Genomic DNA, 14,988 nt, shown 5'->3' with positions numbered 1-14,988 from the left:
CTAGGGCAGATTATGCTATCCCTTTTCTTTCCAGGGACTTGATTGTAAGAATGAATTATTACAGAGAAACAAGGTATATTGAAACTTCTGCTTGCACACCTACAGTACCATCAACATTTTATTTAGATTATTTCATGAAGTGTTACCATTTATTTTATTTTAAAATGAAAGGGATAAATACCACTTGCCATTGCCAGAGAAACTTAACATTTCAATATAATACGGTTCAATATTTTGTCAAATCTCTAGGCTTTGGGATCAGCTATTCACTCACCACTATAGAAGAACCACTATAGAAGAGCCAGACATATTCTGGAAAGTTCTTTACCTTGTCCCAAGTTAACGTGCCATCTCTTGAGTTTTTTCCATGTATACTTTTATACAATATAATATTACTATTTTGAATTTACGTTAATCTATGTAAATATTATAAAGGGAGATTGCGAGTTTAAAAGAGTAGTATGGTTACTAGTATGAACAGCAAAACATGTTAATGTATCTGAAAATCAAGTATCTTTTTTTAAATTGATATCGTTACTTGAATAACTAAAACATTTCTGTTTGTTTTTTGGTGTAGTTATCTGTACCAAGTTCCATAGGGTTTATATTAAAACATTTTTTTTCCAATAAAAAGATATATATATATATATATTTTAAATTAATTTTTATTTGATTTTAGAATGAAGGTAACACTTGGGGACACGCAGGACCCCTGTTCAAACATACACAAACAAAAGGATCGGACACGCAGGTCCAGTTGCAATAGTTGTCAAAACATTGATACATCATAATTAAATTGCAGGGATTTGTGGTGAAAATAGTTCACCAAGATTGAACCCCGACGTGGGCTCTGAATATGGGGGGAGGTGGTGCTTATAGATTAAATTTAATGTTCCAAAGAGAAAGTCAGGGTAAATTGCATTAATGGGTTTGACCATATAAGTTGAGGAGCAGGTTCTGCCAGCATACTAGTCAACAAAATACCCAGTACAAACTGTACTCAACACCCACTGTACCTAGCACACACTGTATCTAGCACTCATTGCACCTAGCACACACCGTACCCAGCACACATGATACCTAGCACACGCTGCACTTAACACTCATTGTACCTAACACACGCCATACCCAGCACACACACAGCACCCAGCGTTCATTATACCTAGCGCACACTGTACTTAATACACAGTGTACCTAGCTCACCCTGCACCTAGCACACACTGCACCTAGCACACACTGTACCTAGCACATACTGTACCTAACACTCATTGTACTTAGCCCACATTGTATCTAACACTCATTGTGCCCAGCACACATTATACCCAACACATGTTGTCCCTAGTACACATGATACCTAGCACACATTATACCTAGTACACACTGTACCCATCACACGCTGTACCTAACACACATTATACCTGGTACACGATACCTAGCTCCCACAGTACCTAGCACACGCCGTACCTAGCACCCACCTTACTTAGCACACATGGCACCTAGCACACATGATACCTAGCACACACTGAATCTAGCACACACTGTACCCATCACACGCAGTGCCTAACACACGCTGTACCTAGCACAAATTATACCTAGCCCACATTATACCTAGCACACGCTGTACCTAGCACACGCTGTGCCCAGCACCCGCCTTGCTGAGCACACGCTGTACCTGGCACACATTAAACCTAGCACATATTGTACCTAGCATGCGTTGTACTTAGCACGCATCGAACCTAGCACGCATCGAACCTAGCACGCATCGAACCTAGCAGGCATCGAACCTAGCAGGCTTTGAACCTAGCAATCATTGAACCTAGCATGCATTGTACCTAGCACACATGATACCTGGCACACATGATACCTGGCACACATGATACCTAGCACACATGGTACCTAGCACACATGGTACCCAGCACACATTATACCTGGCACACATGATGCTTAGCTCCCACAGTACCTAGCACACGTTGTACCTAGCACATGTCATTCCTAGCACCCACCTTGCCTAGCACACGCTGTACCTAGCATGCATTGTACCTAAAACGCATTGAACCTAGCAGGCATTGAACCTAGCAGGCATTATACCTAGCACACATGATACCTAGCACACATGATACCTAGCACACATGGTACCTAGTACACATGGTACACCTAGCACACATGGTACCTAGCACACATGGTACCTAGCCCACATGACACCTAGCACACATGACACTTAGCACACATGACACCCAGCACACATGACACCCAGCACACATGACACCCAGCACACGACACCTAGCACACATGGTACCTAGCACACGCCATGCCCGGCACCCGCCTTGCCCAGCACATGCTGTACCTAGCACACATTGTACCTAGCACACATTGCACCTAGCCCACATTGTACCTGGCACACATTGTACCTGGCACACATTGTACCTAGCACATACAGTGCCTAGCACACGCAGTACCTATCACACAAAAACCTAGCACATAAAGTACCTAGCTCACACAGCACCTAGCACACACAGCACCTAGCACGCATAACACCTAGCACGCACAGCACCTAGCACGCACGGCACCTAGCACGCACGGCACCTAGCACGCACGGCACATAGCACGCACGGCACCTAGCACATACTCAGACTCCAGCACACTCAGAACCTAGCACACAGAGTACCTAGCACACACAGAGTCTGGCACAAACAGCGCCCAACATACACAGTACCCAGCTCAAACAGTACCTAGCACATACAGTACAGAGCACATACAGTGCCGAGCACACCTAGAACCCACCCTGCATTAGAGTATACAAATAGCAAAATGTAATTGTGCTACAGTTTAACACTATGAAAATTGTATATTATGAACAAGTATATAAGTAGGTACCCCAACTTAGAACCCTGAAAACACACCCTGCATTAGAGTATATAAGTTTAATACAATTGTGCTACACTTGAACAGTAGCGTTATTATAGGTAGAGGACGCAGATACTGTGTATGAGGCAATGCACGGAAATAAAATAGACAAAAGAAAGAATCTATACATCTTTAGGGTGAGATCTGAGGACAGGTTATTGTGTACTATATTGAAACTAGACAGAGCAGCAATTTTGCTATTGAAAGAATTGTACATATGAGCATCTGTCAATACTATTATATAGAAACAAATCACACATTAGAATATATGGTAAGCAATAGGATAATGGTCCTAATAGTCCATTCTCAGTGGACACTGTGTTAAGTGTTTCCCAAAGGTCCCCCACATATCCCCCTGAGAAACGCTGGTATACAAAGAACCTTGTAAAGCCTGTTGGTAGGCACTCTGTATGTGTAACCCAGCGCCCCTTTGCAGGACATAAATATTCGTTATGATTCCACCATGTGCCTGGCGTATGATTAAGTCACCTTGGAGCCAATATCTGCAGCTCTGGTAGCAGATGTTCCCGACAGTCATGTTGTGTATCACAAGGCTTGCACAGATGTAAGGACACCAAGGCCTTAGAGTATAGATTTAGGTAGTATTCCAAGATGACGCCCTGCATAGTAACTGCGACCGGGCTCCCTGCAAATGTTCAGTGCAGGCAAGCCTAATGAAGCCACTCTGTTAAGCCTTCCAAGATGGCGCCCTCTATGCCTCACATAGACCGGCAGAGTTACTGATTTCTGTTTTTACTGTTCTGCAGCATTAAAAAAGGAGCATACCAATTATCCTTTAGTAGAAGCAGTGCGTGTGCTTTTTGGAGGTTTGATGCCCTTATTAGTAGCCATCTTTAAATAGAGAATTTTGCTGTTCCTTGGGCAAACGAAATTTAGACTCTTAGCAGCAAAGTTATGTGTAGTGATTGTAGTATCTGCTGCTTTTAAGTGCTGATGCTCATGTCATAGGAGCAGCGCCACAGCATAGCTTATCCTCTGGTGAGGGGAATACAATAGGTCAGATCAGGGATTAGTGTTTACTCCCTGTGTACATGTGTTGTCCTTGTCCTGCCAGAGTGGGCTAAGCAGGACAGCACTCGATTTTACATCAACTCTGTAACGTTGGAGGCTCGAAGGTATCTACTGCATGTTTTAGCTGGATAGCGTAGTTGATGCCTCATTGAGACCGCTTAGGTCTCATTTTTCTCTTGTCCCCATAGCAGAGCTCAGGGCTTGAGCAGCCATCTTAGCTGCAGCCGGCTCCGCCCCCCATAAAAAGATATTTTAAAAACATATAGATCTACATTTAATTATCTAATAATTCTTAACAAAGTTTCTTAAACAATATAGAAGTGACGTGAAGCATTACCTTGATGATGAAGATTGATGAAATGAAAGCTACATATATTGACAAAGTATTGATTTAGACTGATACTACATGTATATCTAGTTGTTGGGTTTTGTTTTTTTATTGTGGCTAACGCAGGATGTAGGCTATCAAGTGTCCACAACAGATTAATGGACAGTCCAGCAACATTTTTGTTCTTAGATTAGAGTTTCAGTGTGGTTAATGTTAGTGGAGCACTCTTTATATTTTAAAATACAAGTCTTTGTACTGTTTATTATTATTTTTTTATTATTTTAGCACCTTCACTGCAAGAAATAATACAGGCTGATAAACACCTTACTGTATTTAACACTCTCTATGCAAGAAGAATTGAGTCTGATCATAACCTATATACATTTCTGTATTTAACACTCTCTATGCAAGAAAACAGCAATGACACACTATTATGCATCTAGTACAAAGACAAACAATAAACGTGCTTAGAATAAATACAAACCAATGCAAGAAAACTGCTAAAAAGTAGTAATGTCAAACTAAAATGAATAGATTGTTACCAGTAAAGATATTTAATGCCGTTGATCTTAATTACCAATGTTATTTTCTAGAACAGAAATATAAATAATGTATTCTGTTTAGAAGCAAATATGTAATACACACGTTCTTTGTGTTATCTGAAGATTGAAATGGAATCTTCTGTAAGAAATATATTTAGGTATGTTAACTTTGTCTCTGTTACTACAGGGAGTGCAGAATTATTAGGCAAGTTGTATTTTTGAGGATTAATTTTATTATTGAACAACAACCATGTTCTCAATGAACCCAAAAAACTCATTAATATCAAAGCTGAATAGTTTTGGAAGTAGTTTTTAGTTTGTTTTTAGTTATAGCTATTTTAGGGGGATATCTGTGTGTTCAGGTGACTATTACTGTGCATAATTATTAGGCAACTTAACAAAAAAACAAATATATACCCATTTCAATTATTTATTTTTACCAGTGAAACCAATATAACATCTCAACATTCACAAATATACATTTCTGACATTCAAAAACAAAACAAATCAGTGACCAATATAGCCACCTTTCTTTGCAAGGACACTCAAAAGCCTGCCATCCATGGATTCTGTCAGTGTTTTGATCTGTTCACCATCAACATTGCGTGCAGCAGCAACCACAGCCTCCCAGACACTGTTCAGAGAGGTGTACTGTTTTCCCTCCTTGTAAATCTCACATTTGATGATGGACCACAGGTTCTCAATGGGGTTCAGATCAGGTGAACAAGGAGGCCATGTCATTAGATTTTCTTCTTTTATACCCTTTCTTGCCAGCCACGCTGTGGAGTACTTGGACGCATGTGATGGAGCATTGTCCTGCATGAAAATCATGTTTTTCTTGAAGGATGCAGACTTCTTCCTGTACCACTGCTTGAAGAAGGTGTCTTCCAGAAACTGGCAGTAGGACTGGGAGTTGAGCTTTACTCCATCCTCAACCCAAAAAGGCCCCACAAGCTCATCTTTGATGATACCAGCCCAAACCAGTACTCCACCTCCACCTTGCTGGCGTCTGAGTCAGACTGGAGCTCTCTGCCCTTTACCAATCCAGCCACGGGCCCATCCATCTGGCCCATCAAGACTCACTCTCATTTCATCAGTCCATAAAACCTTAGAAAAATCAGTCTTGAGATATTTATTGGCCCAGTCTTGACGTTTCAGCTTGTGTGTCTTGTTCAGTGGTGGTCGTCTTTCAGCCTTTCTTACCTTGGCCATGTCTCTGAGTATTGCACACCTTGTGCTTTTGGGAACTCCAGTGATGTTGCAGCTCTGAAATATGGCCAAACTGGTGGCAAGTGGCATCTTGGCAGCTGCACGCTTGACTTTTCTCAGTTCATGGGCAGTTATTTTGCGCCTTGGTTTTTCCACACACTTCTTGCGACCCTGTTGACTATTTTGAATGAAACGCTTGATTGTTCGATGATCACGCTTCAGAAGCTTTACAATTTTAGTGCTGCATCCCTCTGCAAGATATCTCACTATTTTTTACTTTTCTGAGCCTGTCAATTCCTTCTTTTGACCCATTTTGCCAAAGGAAAGGAAGTTGCCTAATAATTATGCACACCTGATATAGGGTGTTGATGTCATTAGACCACACCCCTTCTCATTACAGAGATGCACATCACCTAATATGCTTAATTGGTAGTAGGCTTTCGAGCCTATACAGCTTGGAGTAAGACAACATACATAAAGAGGATGATGTGGTCAAAATACTCATTTGCCTAATAATTCTGCACTCCCTGTATAATTATTTCAGTAACAAAGTCACATATGAACTAGAACTGATATTACTGACCTAACATTATCCTATTTTATAGACTCAGTTGAACATAGCAGCCTTATAAAGAGTGATGTTACTATATATAGTGGGGCACATACTAAAATGCTACAGAAATATATCTAGCATACAAATATCCAAAAATTTTAAATTAAAAATCTTCTGCACCTTTGATATATTACAAAATATTAATCTTGTTTAAAATATATACAATTATATGGAGTAAATGTATGCATTATAACATGCATGTTGTGTGTGCCTGCATATAGCATGCCAAATAATAAATGAGACATCTATAAAAGTACGGCTAAACACATTTAGCTATTCATTATTATTAATATTATTATTATAAATTCTCTTATCTAAAGTTAAATATTATATATCCCATATACTTTAATAAACAATTTACTGTTAACTCATGGTAATGTCCTCTTATTTCATTATTATGCATATTTACTTATTTTTATTATCTTAAATCACAAACATAAATGTATTAAGAAATGGTGTTATCATATACTTTTACCACATATCCTTTTGGCTACTAATATAGGGAGGGGCATGGGCAACCCGCCTGTGACATAATTTTCTGTGTACCTCAAGTCTGTGTGTTATATATATCTTTTTATACCTACTGTTGATTTCACATAATGTTAGAATAAACATATTATTTTAAACAGATAGGTATATATATGTATATATATATATATATATATATATATATGTGTATATATATATATATCAGTCTTATCTAAATCTATATGTCAACTGTACATTAATTTTGTGGTATGGGTGATGGTAGTTTGTGTTTAAATGCATTTGTACACAAGGTAAAGAGTGAACTATGTTTTTCTGTGCTTTTATATTTGTGATTGATATGTAAATTTAAAATGATGTATGTAAATGTATTGTTTAGATATAATTTATATTTAAGTATTTATATGGGATGGTACTTAAGTTAATGTATGGCCCAATTGTGCAAGTTTATGAAAGTTTTAAACCGTATTTGTAAGTACTTATCTTGATACATGTCTCTATGTATTTTTAGTATATTATATACATATTTATGTCCATACATATTATTTCAGTGACATGCTTAGTATACTTAATATCCTTAGTTTTATTTTGTAGCAGTTGTAAATTTGTGTGTAACTGTATATAAATAAAAATTGTAAGGAAATCTAATGTATGTTGCTCTATGTATCGCTATATGTGTGTATGTGTGTGTATATGTATATGTGTATATGTATATGTGTGTATATGTGTATATATAAGTTTTTTTTTAATATATCAGGACCCTTCTAAATAAAAGAGTAATGGGAACGTTTATTCTGAATTATATTAATCGGTTGACTCAGCTTCAGCTGTTGTCAAACGTGATACAGACCCCTTAAATTTATTTATTCCAGAAACTAAAGAAAAGAAGGCACAGTAGAGCTATATGAGATACCATGACTAAAGTAGGGGATTTCAGCACTCAAAATATCACATTAAATCTAATATCTTAGATATATATGACTGCGGGATAATATCAAACCCAAACAGAAAACATACATGCAAGGATTCACTCAAATGCAGATAGTTTATTGCAAAAGTGTTTAAAACAAATTCAGCAGCATAAAAAAATGTTCATCAAGTCTAAAAGATACCACTGCAGTGGGTTTGGGCTATGAAAACTAAACATGACAAACCTCAACAAAAAGCATATTGAAAACACATGCAGCAAACACAGTTGGATGGGCAAAACCTAATTCACTAAATGAAGCAATTGAACAGAACTGGCAACCATTACAATGGAATAAACCATGATGATAGTATGAATGTGTCCTTTAAACAAACATATGTCAGTCCCGAAAATAAGAGATCAGGTGCCTTAATAAGTTGCAGCATGGACCAGCTTTATAATCAACAGGTAAGATTTTGACAATCCTGCAATAATAATCTTAAACTTATAAGTCAACCGAGGTAAAGACGTCCTCAAATGTTAACTTAGCATGATGACTTTTTGCAGAGTTAATGCATAACAGACATATCCCAGTGGTGCAAGTAGAAATAATTAAACAAACTGCTTATCGAAACTGCAGAAAAGTCCGGGATTCAAAATCACAGGGCTAATATTCAGCGGACCGGGACATGAGCCTCAGACATCCTATTCTCACCTATCCCGACAGCCAGACGTATCTCCTTGCTCATTAGGGACACGGACTATGTAGGTGGAGTCCTTCGCTTCTGTGTTTATACCAACTCCAGGCGGCTTCATGTAACCGCTTGTTTACAGCAAGAACAAGGCTTGCTTCTTCTATTTGAATTTCCTGGGCAGGTCAAATCAACTGCTTACACTGCAGGTGTCCTACTTGCTGCTTCCATTTAGAAAAGTCGACATGCGTTTCGCCCCATAATGCTGAGCGAAACAGGGGCCTCGTCAGGACTGTCTAAATGTGATGAAAACAAACTAAACAGTTTTGCAAAAAACACAACCGCACCATATAAATCACCTGCATGTTTCGATTCTATAAAACATTGCTACATGAGTTATATAAACTAATGTTACTGAAATATGTTTGCAAAAGTATTCACCCATTTGGCATTTTTCGTGTTTTGTTGCCTTACAACCTGGAATTAGCATGGATTGTTTGAGGATTTGCATTATTTAATTTACAGAACATGCCCACAACTTTGAAGATGTTGTGAGTTTTTTATTATTATTATTGTGAAGCAAACAACAAATAGGACAAAATAACAGAAAAAGTCAATGTGCATAACTATTCACCCCCCTAAAGTCAATACTTTGTAGAACCACCTTTTGCGGCAATCACACCTCCAAGTCGCTTTGAATAAGTCTCTATGAGCTTGCCACATCTTACCACTGTGATTTTTGCCCATTCCTCCTTGCAAAACTGCTCCCGCTCCTTGAAGTTGGATGGTTTGTGCTTGTGAACAGCAATCTAAGTCTGACCACAGATTTTCTATTGGATTGTGTTATGGGCTTTGACTAGGCCATTCCAACACATTTACATGTTTCCCCTTAAACCACTCAAGTGTTGCTTCAGCAGTGTGTTTGAGGTCATTGTCCTCCTGGAAGGTGAACCTCCGTCCTAGCCTCAAATCACGCACAGAGTGGTACAGGTTTTGCTCAAGAATATCCCTGTATTTAGCACCATCTTTCCCTCAACTCTGACCAGTTTCCCAGTCCCGGCTGCTGAAAAACATCCCCACAGCATGATGCTGCCACCACCATGTTTCACTGTGGGGATGGTGTTCTTTGGGTGATTTGATGTGTTGGGTTTGCGCCAGACATAGCGTTTTCTTTGATGGCCGAAAAGTTAAATTTTAGTCTCATCAGACCAGAGCACCTTCCTCCATACATTTTGGGAGTCTCCCACATGCCTTTTCGCAAACTCAAAACGTGCCATTTTGTTTTTTGCTGAAAGTAATGGCTTTCTTCTGGCCACTCTGCCATAAAGCCCAACTCTATGGAGTGTATGGCTTATTGTCGTCTTAAGTACAGATACTCCAGTCTCTGCTGTGGAACTCTGCAGCTCCTCCAGGGTTACCCTAGGTCTCTGTGTTGCCTCTCAAATTAATGCCCTCCTTGCCTGGTCCGTGAGTTTTGGTGGGCGGCCGTCTCTTGGCAGGTTTGCTGTTGTGTTCTCTCCATTTGGTTATGATAGATTTGATGGTGCTCCTGGAGATCATCAAAGATTTGGATATTTTTTTTATAACCTAACCCTGACTTGTACTTCTCAACAACATTGTCCCTTACTTGTTTGGAGAGTTCCTTGGTCTTCATGGCAGTGTTTGGTTAGTGGTGCCTCTTGCTTAGGTGTTGCAGCCTCTGTGGCCTTTCAGAAAAGGTGTGTATATGTAATGACAGATCATGTGACACTTAGATTGCACACAGGTGGACATCATTTCACTATTTATGTGACTTCTGAAGGTAATTGGTTGCACCAATATGGGCTTCATAACAAGGGGGTGAACAGCTTACAAGAGCTGCTGGTGCAACGCCGCCCCCTGCTGACTCGCGGCCAATCGGCCGCCAGCAGGGAGGTGTCAATCATCCCGATTCTACTCGATCGGGTTGATTTCCGGCGATTCCTGTCCGTCTGCTCAGAGCAGGCGGACAGGGTTATGGAGCAGCGGTTTTCCATAACACGACCCTTCAAGCTCCGTAACAGAGCTTGATAAATATGGGCCATGGTCCCAAAACAATATCCAGGCGAAAGTGCATGAGGCAAAAAAGCAAAATATATACACACAAAAAAAAGAAAGAGAAAAGGAAATAAGTGGATTCTTGCCCTGGACTACCCTTGCGACAATAAATTCACTAATTGTTATAGCAAATAATAGTCACACCCCAGCATCTTCAGATACAAAATGTACTTTGTTAATAGTACAAGATACAAACAAAATCCTAGAGATTGCATTGAATTGCTATAAAACTGAGATCCTGTGGAAAAAATATAAATATGTTCATATATTACACCATACCTATATAATATGCTCATATACAACATACCTAATATAAAAATGCAGTTTTGTACTTAGTAAACAAGATGAAAATAGACTCATCTGATATAGCCAACAAGTGCATTAAGTGATATATTATTAGTATGAGAGGGTTAAAAATCACTAAAAAGATAAGTGAGAGTTTGCTTTTTAAGATATTTGCATTATATGTTGAGCTTTCTATATGTAAGATTGTGATGTATAAATGTTTATTTTTTGCTTGTGTGGTTATAAAGGGGGACAAAGTCCTATGTGTGTTTAAAAAAAAAAAAGTGAGAGTTTTGTTTTTGTATAGAAAAAAATGTTTACAAAAATGATGTAATAAAAAAAATTTGTAAACTCAATGACATCTGAAAATATGATGATATCCGCTGACATGTTATGATAAATTTTTTTTAGTTATTTAACAATTGACTTAGTTATTATTTAACAATGACGTATTAGATATGTTAGCATTTTTTTAAATAAAATAAGTATCAGACCATATAAGTAGCCTGTGCATTCAGATTAATTTTGTTCATACAATGTACTGAATGAAGACAGAGAATATATGATGCAATACTGAATTATGAATTTAATAGATAATATTATAACAAAATGTTAATAAACATTATAGAGGATAAATATATTAAGATTTCAAAACCTTTTAATCAAAGACAATATCAAAATGATACCACTTTTTATATCCCCTTTTTAATTAAATAACATTAACTTTATAGTCTTTTATAAATCTCCTAATCAACAATATCAAAATAATTAAGCTTTATACCCTCTTATAACCTTCAATCCATATTGTTTAAAAAAAACAAAAATCATAATTTATGCTTACCTGATAAATTCCTTTCTTCTGTTGTGTGATCAGTCCACGGGTCATCAATTACCTTCTGGGATATAACTCCTCCCCAAGAAAAATGCAAGAGGATTCACCCAGCAGAGCTGCATATAGCTCCTCCCCCCTACGTCAGTCCCAGTCATTCGACCAACGTATCAACGAGAAAGGAGTAACCAAGGGTGAAGTGGTGACTGGAGTATAATTTAAAAAGATATTTACCTGCCTTAAAACAGGGCGGGCCGTGAGCTGATCACACCAACAGAAGAAAGGAATTTATCAGGTAAGCATAAAAGTTATGTTTTCTTCTGTTATGTGTGATCAGTCCCACGGGTCATCATTACTTCTGTGGATACCAATACCAAAGCAAAAGTACACGGATGACGGGAGGGATAGGCAGGCTCATTATATAGAAGGAACCACTGCCTGGAAGAACCTTTCTCCCAAAAATAAGCCTCCGAAGAAGCAAAAGTGTCAAATTTGTAAAATTTGGGAAAAAGTATGAAGCGAAGACCAAGTTGCAGCCTTGCAAAATCTGTTTCAACAGAGGCCTCATTCTTAAAGGCCCAAGTGGAAGCCACAGCTCTAGTGGAGTGAGCTGTAATTCTTTCAGGAGGGGGCTGCTGACCAGCAGTCTCATAGGCTAAACGTATTATGCTACGAAGCCAAAAAGAGAGAAGAGGGTAGCAGAAGCTTTTTGACCTCTCCTCTGTCCAGAATAAACGACAAACAGGGAATAGAGTTTTGGGCGAAAATCTTTAGTTGCCTGCAAGTAGAACTTGAGGGCACGAACTACATCCAGATTGTGTAGAAGGACGTTCCTTCTTTGAATGAAGGAGTTGGACACAAGGATGGATGGAACAACAATCTCTGTGATTGATATCCTGTTAGTGTACCCACCTTAGGTAAAGACCCCAGGTTTAGTACGCAGAACTACCTTGTCTGAGTGAAAAATCAGATAAGGAGAATCACAATTGTAAGGCTGATAACCTCAGAGACTCTTCGAGAGCCGTAGGGAAATAGCCATTAAAAACAGAACTTTCCAAGATAACAATTTTATATCAACTGGAGATGAAGGGGTTCAAATGGAACACCCTGTAAAACGTTAAGAACTAAGTTTAAACTCCATGGGGCGGGAGCAACAGCTTTAAACCACAGGCTTGATCCTAGCTAAAGCCTGACAAAAAGGCCTGGACCGTCTGGATTTTCTGACAGACCGCTGTGTAACAAGATGGACAGAGCTGAAAATCTGTCCCTTTAATGAACTAGCTGATAAACCCTTTTCTAACCCTTCTTGTAGAAAAGACAATATCCTAGAGATCCTAACCTTACTCCAGGAGTAATGTTTGGATTCGCACCAGTATAGGTATTTACGCCATATTTTATGGTAAATCTTTCTGGTAACAGGCTTCCTAGCCTGTATCAGGGTATCTATAAGCGACTCAGAAAAACCACGTTTTGATAAAATCAAACGTTCAATTTCCAAGCAGTCAGCTTCAGAGAGTTAGATTTTGATGTTTGAATGGACCCTGTATCAGAAGGTCCTGTCTTAGAGGTAGAGACCAAGCGCGGACAGGAGTGACATGTCCACTAGATCTGGCATACCAAGTCCTGCGTGGGGCCATGCAGGCGCTATTAGAATCACTGATGCTCTCTCCTGCTTGATTTGGCAATCTAATCGAGGAAGCAGCGGAAAGGGTGGAAACACATAAAGCCATCCCGAAGTTCCAAGGTTGCTGTCAAAGCATCTATCAGAACCGCTCCCGGATCCCTGGATCTGGACCCCGTAGCGAGGGAAGTTTGGCGTTCTGGCGAGACGCCATGAGATCTATCTCTGGTTTGCCCCAACGTCGAAGTATTTGGGCAAAGACCTCCGGATGAAGGTTCCCACTCCCCCCGGAAGGTAAAGGTCTGGCGACTCAAGGAAATCCGCCTCCCAGCTTCTCCACTCCCGGGATGTGGATTGCAGTGACAGGTGGCAAGAGTGAGACTCTGCCCAGCGAATTATCTTTGATACTTCCATCATTGCTAGGGGAGCTTCTTGTCCCTCCCAGATGGTTGATGTAAGCTACAGTCGTGATGTTGTCCCGACTGAAACCTGATGAACCCCCCCGAGTTGTTAACTGGGGCCAAGCCAGAAGGGCATTGAGAACCGCTCTCAATTCCAGAATGTTTATTGGCAGGAGACTCTCCTCCTGATTCATAGTCCCCTGAGCCTTCAGAGAATTCCAGACAAGCGGCCCCAACCTAGTAGGCTGGGGCGTCTGTTGTTACAATTGTCCAGTCTGGGCCTGCTGAATGGCATCCCCCCCTGGACAGGTGTGGGCCGATAAAGCCACCATAGAAGAGAATTTCTGGTCTCTTGATTTAGATTCAGAGTAGGGGACAAATCTGAGTAATCCCCATTCCACTGACTTAGCATTGCATAATTGCAGCGGTCTGAGATGTAGGGCGTGCAAAAGGTACTATGTCCATTGCCGCTACCATTAAGCGATCACCTCCATGCATTGAGCTACTGACGGGTGTTGAATGGGAATGAAGGACACCTGCAAATGCATTTTGATTAAGCTTTGTGTAACCTGTCTTCTGTCAGGTAAATCTTCATTCTACAGAATCTATAAGAGTCCCCCAAGAATGGAAACTCTTGTGAGAGGAAAGAGAGAACTCTTCTTTTTCGTTCACTTTCCATCCACTGCCGACCTTAGAAATGCCAGAACTAACTCTGTATGAGACTTGGCAGTATTGAAAGCTTGATAGCTTGTATTAGAATGTCGTCTAGGTACGGAGCTACCGAAATCCCTCGCGGTCTTAGTACCGCCAGAAGGGCAACCCAGAACCTTTTGTGAAGATTCTTGGAGCCGTAGCCAATCCGAATGGAAGAGCTACAAACATGGTAGTGCCTGTCTAAGAAGGCAAACCTTAGGTACCGGTGATGATCTGTTGTGGGATCGGAATGTGAAGGTAAGGCATCCTTTAAATACCACAGTGGTCATGTCTGACCCCCTCTTTGGATCATGGGTAAATTGTCCGAATTAGTTTTCCATTTTGAACGATGGAACTCTTAGGAATTTTG

This window comes from Bombina bombina, chromosome 2 (assembly GCF_027579735.1).
Source record: "Bombina bombina isolate aBomBom1 chromosome 2, aBomBom1.pri, whole genome shotgun sequence".
In the NCBI taxonomy this organism is placed as follows: domain Eukaryota; kingdom Metazoa; phylum Chordata; class Amphibia; order Anura; family Bombinatoridae; genus Bombina; species Bombina bombina.
The sequence above is the reverse complement of the archived record's forward strand: the minus strand, read 5'-3'. Positions refer to the sequence as shown.